Genomic DNA, 10,729 nt, shown 5'->3' with positions numbered 1-10,729 from the left:
AAAAACTGATCCAAACGGTATCGGTTTTCGGGATAATTATCCAAATCAGTACAATTTGTACTGCGGTCTTGGTCTCAGCGCCTGGTTACACGTACTACGAAGTGATAATTGGGATAGTTTAATAAAAAGCTCTCGTTTATCGAAAATACGGGTTTTATTGATTTACCGAAACGAATATTGTATCGAAAATGTTGCGCCGGGACCCGCGCAGAACAAATCGTACGCCGGATCGAAAAAGTCGAAACATGGAATATGCTCGGAATATTACAATTAGGTTAGGAAGGAGTTCTCGGAAGAGTTTCGGGTTCCAAAATCGTAACAACGGATGACGTCGATTGGTTCCCGTTTTTGTAAAATAGATTTTAAATACTCGAAAAAAGATTTTATAAATTTCATATAATCCTTATAAATCCATAAATCAACATAAAAATAATTAGGAAGATATGACAATTATCTATGTTTTATTTTGGACATATAAAAATTAAAATACTCAATTAATATTATTTTTGAATATCCAAGTACAGATAACACTTAACAATTAACTCACAGAATAAATACTGAACACACATAATAATTATATAATAGCAAAAATAATTACACGATATATCCCGGATATTACATCCTTCCCCCCTTAAAAGGATTCTGTCCTCAGAATCTCCTAAGAAAACAATTGAGGGTACTTTTCTCTCATATCACTTTCTAACTCCCAGGTTGACTCTTCAACCTTTGGGTTTTTCCACAATACTCTTACTAATTTTACCACTTTGTTTTTCAATACTTTCTCTCTCTCATCTAGAATCTCTATCGGACTCTCTACATATGATAAATATGTTTGAAGCTCGATTGGCTCATATTCTATTACATGCCTGGAGTCTGGATTGTATTTCTTAATCATTGATACATGAAAGACATTGTGAATGTGCTCCATGTGCGGTGGTAACGCCAACTTATAAGCTACTTTTCCAACACGCTTTAAAATCTCAAAAGGTCCGCCATATCTTGGGCTTAGCTTTCCTTTCTTTCCAAACCTCGTTAGTCCTTTCCATGGTGATACTTTCAGTAATACCAAGCTTCCTTCTTCAAATTCCATGTCTTTCCTTGACTGATCTGCATATTTCCTCTGACGATCTTGTGCGGCTATCAATCACTTCTGGATAATTTCAACAATTTCCTTTGTCTGCTGTACCAGTTCAGGTCCAAGTATCTTGCATTCTCCTACTTCGTCCCAATATATTGGAGATCTACATTTGCGTCCATAAAGGGCTTCATATGGTGGCATCCCAATGCTGGTATGATAACTGTTGTTGTAAGCAAACTCTACCAGAGGTAAATGTTCGTCCCAACTTCCTTTGAAATCAATAGCACAAACACGTAACATGTCCTCGATTGTCTGGATCGTTCTTTCACTTTGGCCATCCGTCTGGGGGTGATAGGCATATTCAGTCTTGTTCCCAAACATTCTTGAAAACTCTTCCAAAATCTTGAATTAAACCTTGGATCTCGATCAGATACAATAGACACAGGAACTCCATGACGAACTATAATTTTTTTCAGGTACATATGGACCAACTTGTCGAGCGAAAATCTTTCATTTATAGGCAGAAAATGAGCTGACTTGGTAAGTCTATCTACTATAACCCAAATGGCATCATGATTAGCCCTTGTCCTTGGTAATCCAACTATGAAATCCATGGCAATATGTTCCCATTTCCACTCTGGAATCTCCAATGGCTGTAACAATCCACTTGGTCTCTGATACTCTGCTTTAACTCTCTGTCAGGTATAACATTTGCTAATCCATTCCGCGATTTCCCTCTTCATGTCTGGCCACCAATAATTCTTTGTAATAACCCCAATTTTTGGGAAATTTTTGAAACCCTTATGAATAGTGTTTTTGCTGAATGAGAAAACTTTTCATGCCACACTATGTAGGGGTTCTGATATGGATATTCTGAGATTTTATTAGTACTTTATATGGGATATAAGTGTATGTAAAGATCGTCAGAATCCAAATTCGAACACTTTGATTTTTCCCGGAAATACACTAGATACGGAAAGATTTGAGAAAAAGGTAACAGGATAAAAAGGATTTAAATTAAAGGATTATAGGAGAGGATCATAAAAGGAATATAATATATTGAGAAAGGTTAAGGGAACCTAAGTAATAAGATCCCGGGTATGATCCCTCAAACGATAAACGAAAACGAAAGTTAAGCGAACCGTATAACAGATCAGCGGTCATTAGGCAAACAATTAGGAAGTTAATCAAAGGGATTAGAGAGGATGATGTCACCCAACCAATGAGAAGAGGACAAGGAGGGGAGGATGACATCATGAGGATGACACAAGCATGACATGGGAAGGAAGGAGATGTGGTGGCTTTTTAACCACACAAAATCAAGGGCAACTAGGTAATTTACTAAAATAAACACAAAAATCAAACCAACCAAGCCAAGCAAATCATTTTTCATCAAAATCAAAAAGAAACCAAGGCATTGTTCTTCATGCTCTCGGCCAAAACAGAATAAGAACACTAAAACTGCTGTATGTCCTTCATTTCTCACTAAAATATTGTGTTCTATAGCTCATTGGAAAGGTATTGAGATGGTCTACAACTCTTGTTCACAAGTCTCGTCCAAATAATCATGGTAAGACCCTCATTTTTACAGTTCTTTAAATCGGACTTTTAGAAACTTCAAAGTCTAACTTTGTGTTCTTGATTTCTTTGGAAAGATCAAGCTTGTAGGAGGCTCCCTAAGGCTTCCTAGCAACTTAACACCTCCTAAGGAAGGTATAAACTTCAAACCCTAGCCTTTACTTTATTTGTTAGTAAGTTTAATGGTTGGTGTTGTGAAATGAGAAGCATGGATTGTGATTATTAGTAGTTTGGTTTGATTTGGAAGTGTTTTGGTAATTGAAGCTTGATTATAGTTCATAGGTCTTGATTGTGGTTGTTTGAGTTGAAAACCTTGGAGATTATGGACTGATGTGGTATGGTTTAGGTGAAGTTTTGTTGTATTGATGGTTATGAGTTGGTTGGTGGTTAATTGGAGTAGTTTAAACATTGGTAATCGCGTAAACATAGCCGTCGTAACGTCCGATTTTCTTTGGACTGTTTTTGTGCATAACATTAGGACCCGAGAACCCCCTTCTAGATTATGACCACTGCCGTGTTTAGATAGCTCATGTTACGAGCTTCGTTTTGATATGTAGTTCGTTCGATTCCGATGCACGGTTTAGGAGAAACGACCGTTTCAAGTAACGGCGTTTCGCGAACGAAACTTTTCCCCTCGCCTTACTTTGAAACATAGGTTAAAGACCAAAAAGGGTTAATTAATGTATGAAACATTTATGGTAAGTGTGTTAGGAAGTTGGTAAGACACTCGCGAAGGAATCGCCTTAAAACTCGTAAAGGTTAAATTATTAAAAATGGTGGAGCCGAGGGTACTCGAGTGACTTAAGAGAATCAGTAAGCGCAAAACAAGCGTTAGAGTCTAAGTTAGTTAAAGTATAGATTTACAAGTGACTTTGGTTTAATTCCAACTTACTTGTTGTTTATAGGTTACCAGACTCGTCCCGAGCCATTCGTAACCCCCAGTCGCTCAGGCAAGTTTTTTACCCGTTATACTGTTGTTGTGATGTATATATGTATATGCATTATCTTGCGATAGATGCATGATGTTTATATTAGCAAATGTTGCAATATATTGAAGCATGCTGCTATGGTATATATATGCATGCCTGTTTCATATTCTTTCCATATATATATATGTTGGTTCAGTTGATAATACCTATGCTAGAGGATAGCGGTAACTTGCATATACCCTTAGTATAGGGACCCAAAGGTGAAAATATTTTCTAAACCCGGGAGTCGAGGATCCCGAGTAGATTTTGTATATATGGATATGGATATATATATATATATATTTATATATATATATGGTTATAGTTTTCCAAACTATTAATCGAATAAGATTTATTCGATAACTTTAACTTTATTTTATTATTGAATATTATTTCGAATATTATTCGAAGGCGTATGACTCCTTTTATTTATTTATCTGAATATTATTTGAATATTCATTCGAGGGCTTATGACTCTTTTATATTATTTATTGAATATTATTTGAATATTCATTCGAAGGCTTATGACTCTTTTATATTATTTATTGAATATTATTTGAATATTCATTCGAAGGCTTATGACTCAGTTTATATTATTTAATGAATATTATTTGAATATTTATTTGAGGATCTATGACTCCGATTATTTGCTGAGGTATATTCTTTATTTTATTAAAGAATAAGGTGTCAATAATCAAACTTACTTTTGATATTCAAGTAAAGATATTACTTTCGTATAAGTATATCTTTGATTAATCGCTATTCATTCAAGTATAAGTTTTCCAACTTCTACCTCAATTATTCTTTATGGGAATATTATTTAAATAATAATATTCAGATATTTCTTTCATATTGGGACTGATTTATTTTATTAAATCAGCATTACTCCAAACATTCTTAAAAATGTTTTCGAGTCTTCAAAATGAATTTAAAAGGTAGAGAGGATCCCAAAACTTGTTTCCAAATTCAAGATCTTCCATTTTAAGGGGACTTGAATACTCGCTCAAAAATCTAAGGGATCCGGCTCTGTGGTGTATTTTATATTCGCAACAAGGTTGCTGTGTTGATAAATGAATTGATTACTTGCCCAATGTTCGGGAAGTAAGCCCATCTAATTGAGTCGGCATAAGCGACAGGCCGGGGTACGGTCTATCAATGTGTAAGTGGCTGGGTGGCAGTCCATCAACGCGTAAGAGGCCGGGTGGCGGTCCAGCACAAGGTCCTTATGTGGCCAGGGTGATGACCGGTGGGGGATTCATCCATCTACTAGTAGAAAAGGTTACTTATTGGTATCTTTGCCTGATCAGCAAGATATCTGGTTTATGCCAAAATTCTTTTCCTTCCAAATTCATTGGATATTGCAACTCTGTTCATACTTTACATGACAGAGGTTTTCAGGAAATGTATGGGAGATATATATGAATATATTTATATATCGGGACTTAATGAAGTATCTCGTAACTTCATTATTTATAATGATATTCAAAGATTGAATCTATTCAAATCTTGTCTTGTAGTCTCATCTATGTGATGAACCTTTGAAACTGATTATAACTTGAACGGGGGTAGTTCAAGTAGTATTTGGGAAAGATATAAGTATATTGGAGTACCTTATAACTTCATCTTTTAAACTTATATCTAGTAAATGATTATCTTATGCATGACAAAGATTTTCAGAAAAATGTTGAGACAAGGTTAGATATATGAGATCACCTTGCAACGATATTTTTATACAGTTATACACTGGAACTCTGTGTATATTATGCATGGAAGAGGACTTCCCATATTTTGAAAAGTATATATGTATATATATATATACTGAATATTTTGCGACTTCATCGCATTAAGATATCAACTTGGTTCATTTCTTTTGACCAAGACTTTCATGAGTACTATGAGAAGGCTCATATACTATTAATCATTATACATATTATTTTGGTGGGCTTGCTGCTCACCCTTGCTTTATTTCTTCATCACACAACAACAGTTAGGAAAGATGGCCAGACTCCAGCAGACCCAGCGCAAGCGCGTGGGAAGCGTCCCGCGTCTTCCCGTTGATGTTGTAGCTGCTATAGCTGCAGAGGTAGATCTATTGTAGATCAGACCATCTACTTTTGAGAATCAATTATGTATAATTATAACTTGTGGCAGATAATGGCAATTAACTGTAAATTTATCAAGTAATCATTTTGGGTTGTAATAACTTTTAAATTGTGGATTCAAAGACTTGTACTTATTTAAATTTCATCTCTGAGACTATAACGGGTTGTGGTGTGTGTTAGTGTGGGGTCACATCATAAGGTTATTTATTATTAATTAAGTGAAGTGATATTGTGGAAAGAAAGACCGTGACGACCCGGATCCCCAACCCCGGATCTGGGGGTGTTACATTCTTCTTTAAATCTTTGTACATTTTGGTACTCCCTGGATGGATGGAATACCTTGAATTATGTGCCTCCTGTAAAATTTCATTTTTCAGCTCCGTCACTGGTGGAATCCAAATTCTAGATGAAAACCTCAGAATACCTTGATCATCCTTTTGCTTGCATAATTCTTCACCTACCAAACGATTTATATCTTGATCCATTACATCTTCTTGACATTTCTTTATTTTCTCAAATAATTCTGGTTGGAAAGTCATACTGTATACTTTCGCTTCCTCAGGCTTGCAAACTTTAATCTCCAATTCCAATTTCTGAAATTCCTTATATATGTCTTCAGGTACTGATAACACATTCAACCTTTCCTTCCGACTCAATGCGTCTGCTACTACGTTCACTTTACCGGGATGATAATTAATCGAGCAATCATAATCCTTGATCAACTCTAACCATCTCCTTTGTCTCATATTAAGTTCCTTCTGTGTGAATATGTACTTTAAGCTTTTGTGATCCGTGAAAATCTCGCACTTTTCTCTCCATACAAATAATGTCTCCAAATCTTCAAAGCCAAAACTATGGCTGCTAGCTCCAAATCATGAGTAGGATACTTCTGTTCATGTGGTTATAATTGCCTTGATGCATACGCAATCACCTTTTCGTGCTGCATTAGAACACATCCTAGTCCTTTGTGAGAAGCATCGCTATAAATTATGAAATTCCCTTGATCGTCTGGAAGTGACAAAACAGGTGCCGTGATTAATTTCTGCTTCAACTCCTGAAAACTTTTTTCGCACTTGTCATTCCATATAAACTTTTCATTTTTTCGTGTAAGCTTTGTCAATGGTGTTACAATCCTTGAGAAATTCTGAACGAATCGTCGATAATATCCTGCTAATCCCAAGAAACTTCTTACCTCAGTGGGTGTTCTCGGTCTCTCCCAATTCGTAATTGCCTCGATCTTTGCCGGGTCCACTTTGATCCCTTCGTTACTGACTATGTGTCCTAAGAATTGAACTTCCTGTAGCCAAAATTCACACTTCGAGAATTTAGCATATAACTTCTTTTTCCTTAAAATCTCCAAAGCTATCCTTAAATGTTCCGCATGATCCTCTTCTATCTTTGAATAGATCAAAATATCGTCTATAAACACAATAATGAACTTGTCCAAGTATTCCTTGAATATTCTGTTCATCAGGTCCATAAATGCTGCCGGGGCGTTGGTCAATCCAAAAGACATTACTAGAAATTCATAATGTCCATACCTTGTTCGAAAATCTGTCTTGGTATATCTTCTGGCTTGATCTTCAGTTGATGATATCCCGCTCTTAAATCGATCTTGGAGAAATACTTGGCTCCCTTCAACTGGTCAAACAGATCGTCAATTCTGGGTAACAGATACTTGTTCTTGATTATCAGCTTGTTGAGCTCCCTATAGTCAATACACAGTCTCATGCTTCCATCTTTCTTCTTAACAAATAATAGCGGGGCTCCCCACGGGGATATACTAGGTCTGATTACTCCTTTGTCTAACAATTCCTACAATTGCTTCGCTAGCTTTTTCATCTCAACAGGCGCCATTCTGTACGGGGCCTTGGATAATGGTTCTGTTCCAGGTGCTAAGTCGATCGCAAATTCAATTTCTCTATCTGGAGGAAGTCCGGGTAATTCGTCGGGAAATACATCTAGAAATTCATTTACAACTAGAATATTTTCAAGTTTTGCTGGCTCCTGACTTCTGTCAATCACATATGCCATGAAATGCTCACATCCTTGTCGTAGTAACTTCTTGGCTTGAATCATCGTTAAGAACTTCTATAATTGTTTTTGACCCTTGAATGTTACTATCCTTTCGTTTGGCGTCTTCACCATTACCTTCTTATTTCGACAATCAATCTGAGCATCGTGCCTAGATAACCAATCCATCCCTAATATAACATCAAATTCTCCTAACTTAGATGGTATCAAATCTACACAAAATTTACTACCAGAGATCTCAATCTCATAATTCCCACAAACTTGATAACAGTTATACGTTCTTGGTTTGCTAATTCCACAGTCATTATTTCATTTAAACACTCAACTGGACAATTTAACTTACTAACAAAATCTTGTGAAACAAACGATCGAGTTGCTCCCGAATCTATTAACACTTTGGCACATAAAGAATTCACATTAAGCGTACCTACCACGACATCCGTATCCTGGATAGCATCCTTCACCAACATGTCAAAAACTCTAGCCCTTGGAGTCTCATTCACTGTTGGGGTAGATCCCATAATCCTCAATGCATTACTGACTGGGGCTGATGTCTTGCAATCCCTGGCCATATGTCCTGGCTTTCCACATTTAAAGCACGTAAATCCAATGGCTGGAACCTTTACTGCTGGATTCTGGATAGGCTGATCCTTACTTGCTGGTTCTCTTGCTGGCTGATTTCGGCACTCCCTCGAATAGTGCCCTTTCTGATTACATTTGAAACATACCATATTCAACTTGTTACAAACTCCTCCATGTTTCTTTCCACATACTTGATAATCTGGAAAAGTTAATCTCAATTGATTCGGTTGATTCGCATTAACTGGACGGTTGCCCTGGCCTCCGTCTCCTGCATTCTGTTTCCTGAAATTAAAATTTCTCCCTGGCTGAAACTTGCCCTTCTTAAAATTTGGAAACTTCCCTGGTTGTGACTGACCCTCACTTCCCTCAACTTTCCTTTTCTTGCATTCTTTCTCCTTCTGGAACATCTCACTCTCTGTCTCTGCGATCATAGCCTTTTGTACCACTCCTGCATAGGTATCTAATTCAAAAATGGCTACCTTCCCTCTGATCCATGGTTTCAAACCTTGCTGGAATCTTTTAGCCTTCTTCCTGTCAGTATCAACATACGACGGCACATACCTTGACAATTCTTCAAACTTACCCTCATAATCTGTTACCGACATGTTCCCTTGCTTTAATTCTAAAAACTTCAGCTCCATTTGATCTTGAACAAACTGAGGAAAATACTTTTCTAAAAACAATTCCTTAAACCTTTCCCAAGTAATAATATCTGTACCTTCCAATGTCTTTACCATCTCCCACCAATAGGTGGCCTCATTCTTCAGATAGTAACTTGCAAACTCAACCTTCTGTTCTTCCTTTACTTTCACTAAGGAAAATGCCTTCTCTATTTCCTTTAACCAAACATTTGCTTCAATTGGCTCTAAGGAACCCTTAAATTCTGGTGGGTTTACTGCCTGAAAAGTTTTAAAAGTTACCCGGGGGTTGGTCTGTCTTTGATGTTGTTGTGCCAGGTGAACTGTTTGTTGGGCCAAGATTTGAAGAATCTGAGCTATTGCTGGGTCTATGGGTCCTGGGTTCACATTTGGGTTTGTATCATCTTGGTTATTATTATTGTTGGTTCCTTCATTCGGGGTGTTGGTGCGGGTATTTCTTCTGGGAGGCATTTTCTGTAAAGAATCAAACAACTTATTCAGCTTTTGAATCAAATCTTTGTATAAAAGAAAAGTTTTGTAAAACAGAGGTATCTCTTTTTGAAAACAGTTGTAACTAAGTAAATTGCATGTTTCTTTACAGAATATAAACAGTCATGGAAAACAGGGTACATGGTATCACAGGGGTATAACTGGTGCAATAAATAAGGTAAGGTAAAACAGGTGCAATAAAGTAAATGACAGTGCTGGAAAGGAAAAAGGTACTGATATATATATATCAAAAGTTTTAGGTAGTACAAGGGTAAAGACGCTTCAGAAGTAAAAGCAAAAAGGGTACAACAACCTACTCACTAGTCAGCATAGCTAGTCTATAAATACAACTCAAAAGTCTACTGATACACACTACACACTACTGTACATACTACATAACCATCACAACACTGCTCAGCATCTTCATCTCTAAATCTCTGGCTCAAGGAAAATCTGGACCTCCAATCTCCTCAAGCTCCTCTAGAACCAACTTAGCCCACTTCACTAAGAAATCAGGAGTGATGTCCTCATGTGTAGCCTCAGCAATCCTCACAGCAGCTGCTCTACGAAACGCCTGGAGCCTCTCCCTAAGTCGCCTCTCACCACTCCCCATCTCTCTGGTACGCATGATATGCAATAACTCCTGGATCTGACCCTGTAGGAATCGCTGCTCCATAAGGTAAGCCTCAAACTGATGATATGGGACAGGATAGGAAGAGAACTGGAAAGGTACTCCTGTGACTGAATGACCGGTAAAACCTGAATCAGCAGGTGGGGGTCCTCTGACAGGTTGCCTCATGCCTGGAGGTGGAATAGCCTGCAGTGATATGGGCTGCAACACAGGTGGAGGTAATATAGCCAACACTGGTGGAACAACAGGACGTGGATCCGAAGACGGCAGTCCAACTGAAGGCTCTGAGTGATCAGCTGATACGGGGATAAAAGAGTCGGCCATCGCTGCTATCTGAAATCATATCACAATATAAGAATCTCGAACCACGACGCGAATTACACTAACACCTGATATACCGAAGCACTCAACCTCTCGACATTCTATCTTTCTATTCCTTACTTCTAATCCTAACCCTCTACCCATTCCCGTCAACCTAGGCTTGTGTCAGTGACTTATAACCTGTAGCTCTGATACCAAACCTGTGGCGCCCTCCAAACCCGGGTCAGAAGTTTGGGGTCTACACACGCACTGTTTATAACCTGCTTATAACAATAATAAAGATAATAATATATATATACAGTGACCCT

The sequence above is a fragment of the Apium graveolens genome, chromosome 11, assembly GCF_009905375.1.
Source record: "Apium graveolens cultivar Ventura chromosome 11, ASM990537v1, whole genome shotgun sequence".
Lineage (NCBI taxonomy): Eukaryota > Viridiplantae > Streptophyta > Magnoliopsida > Apiales > Apiaceae > Apium > Apium graveolens.
Note: the sequence above shows the minus strand (reverse complement) of the source record.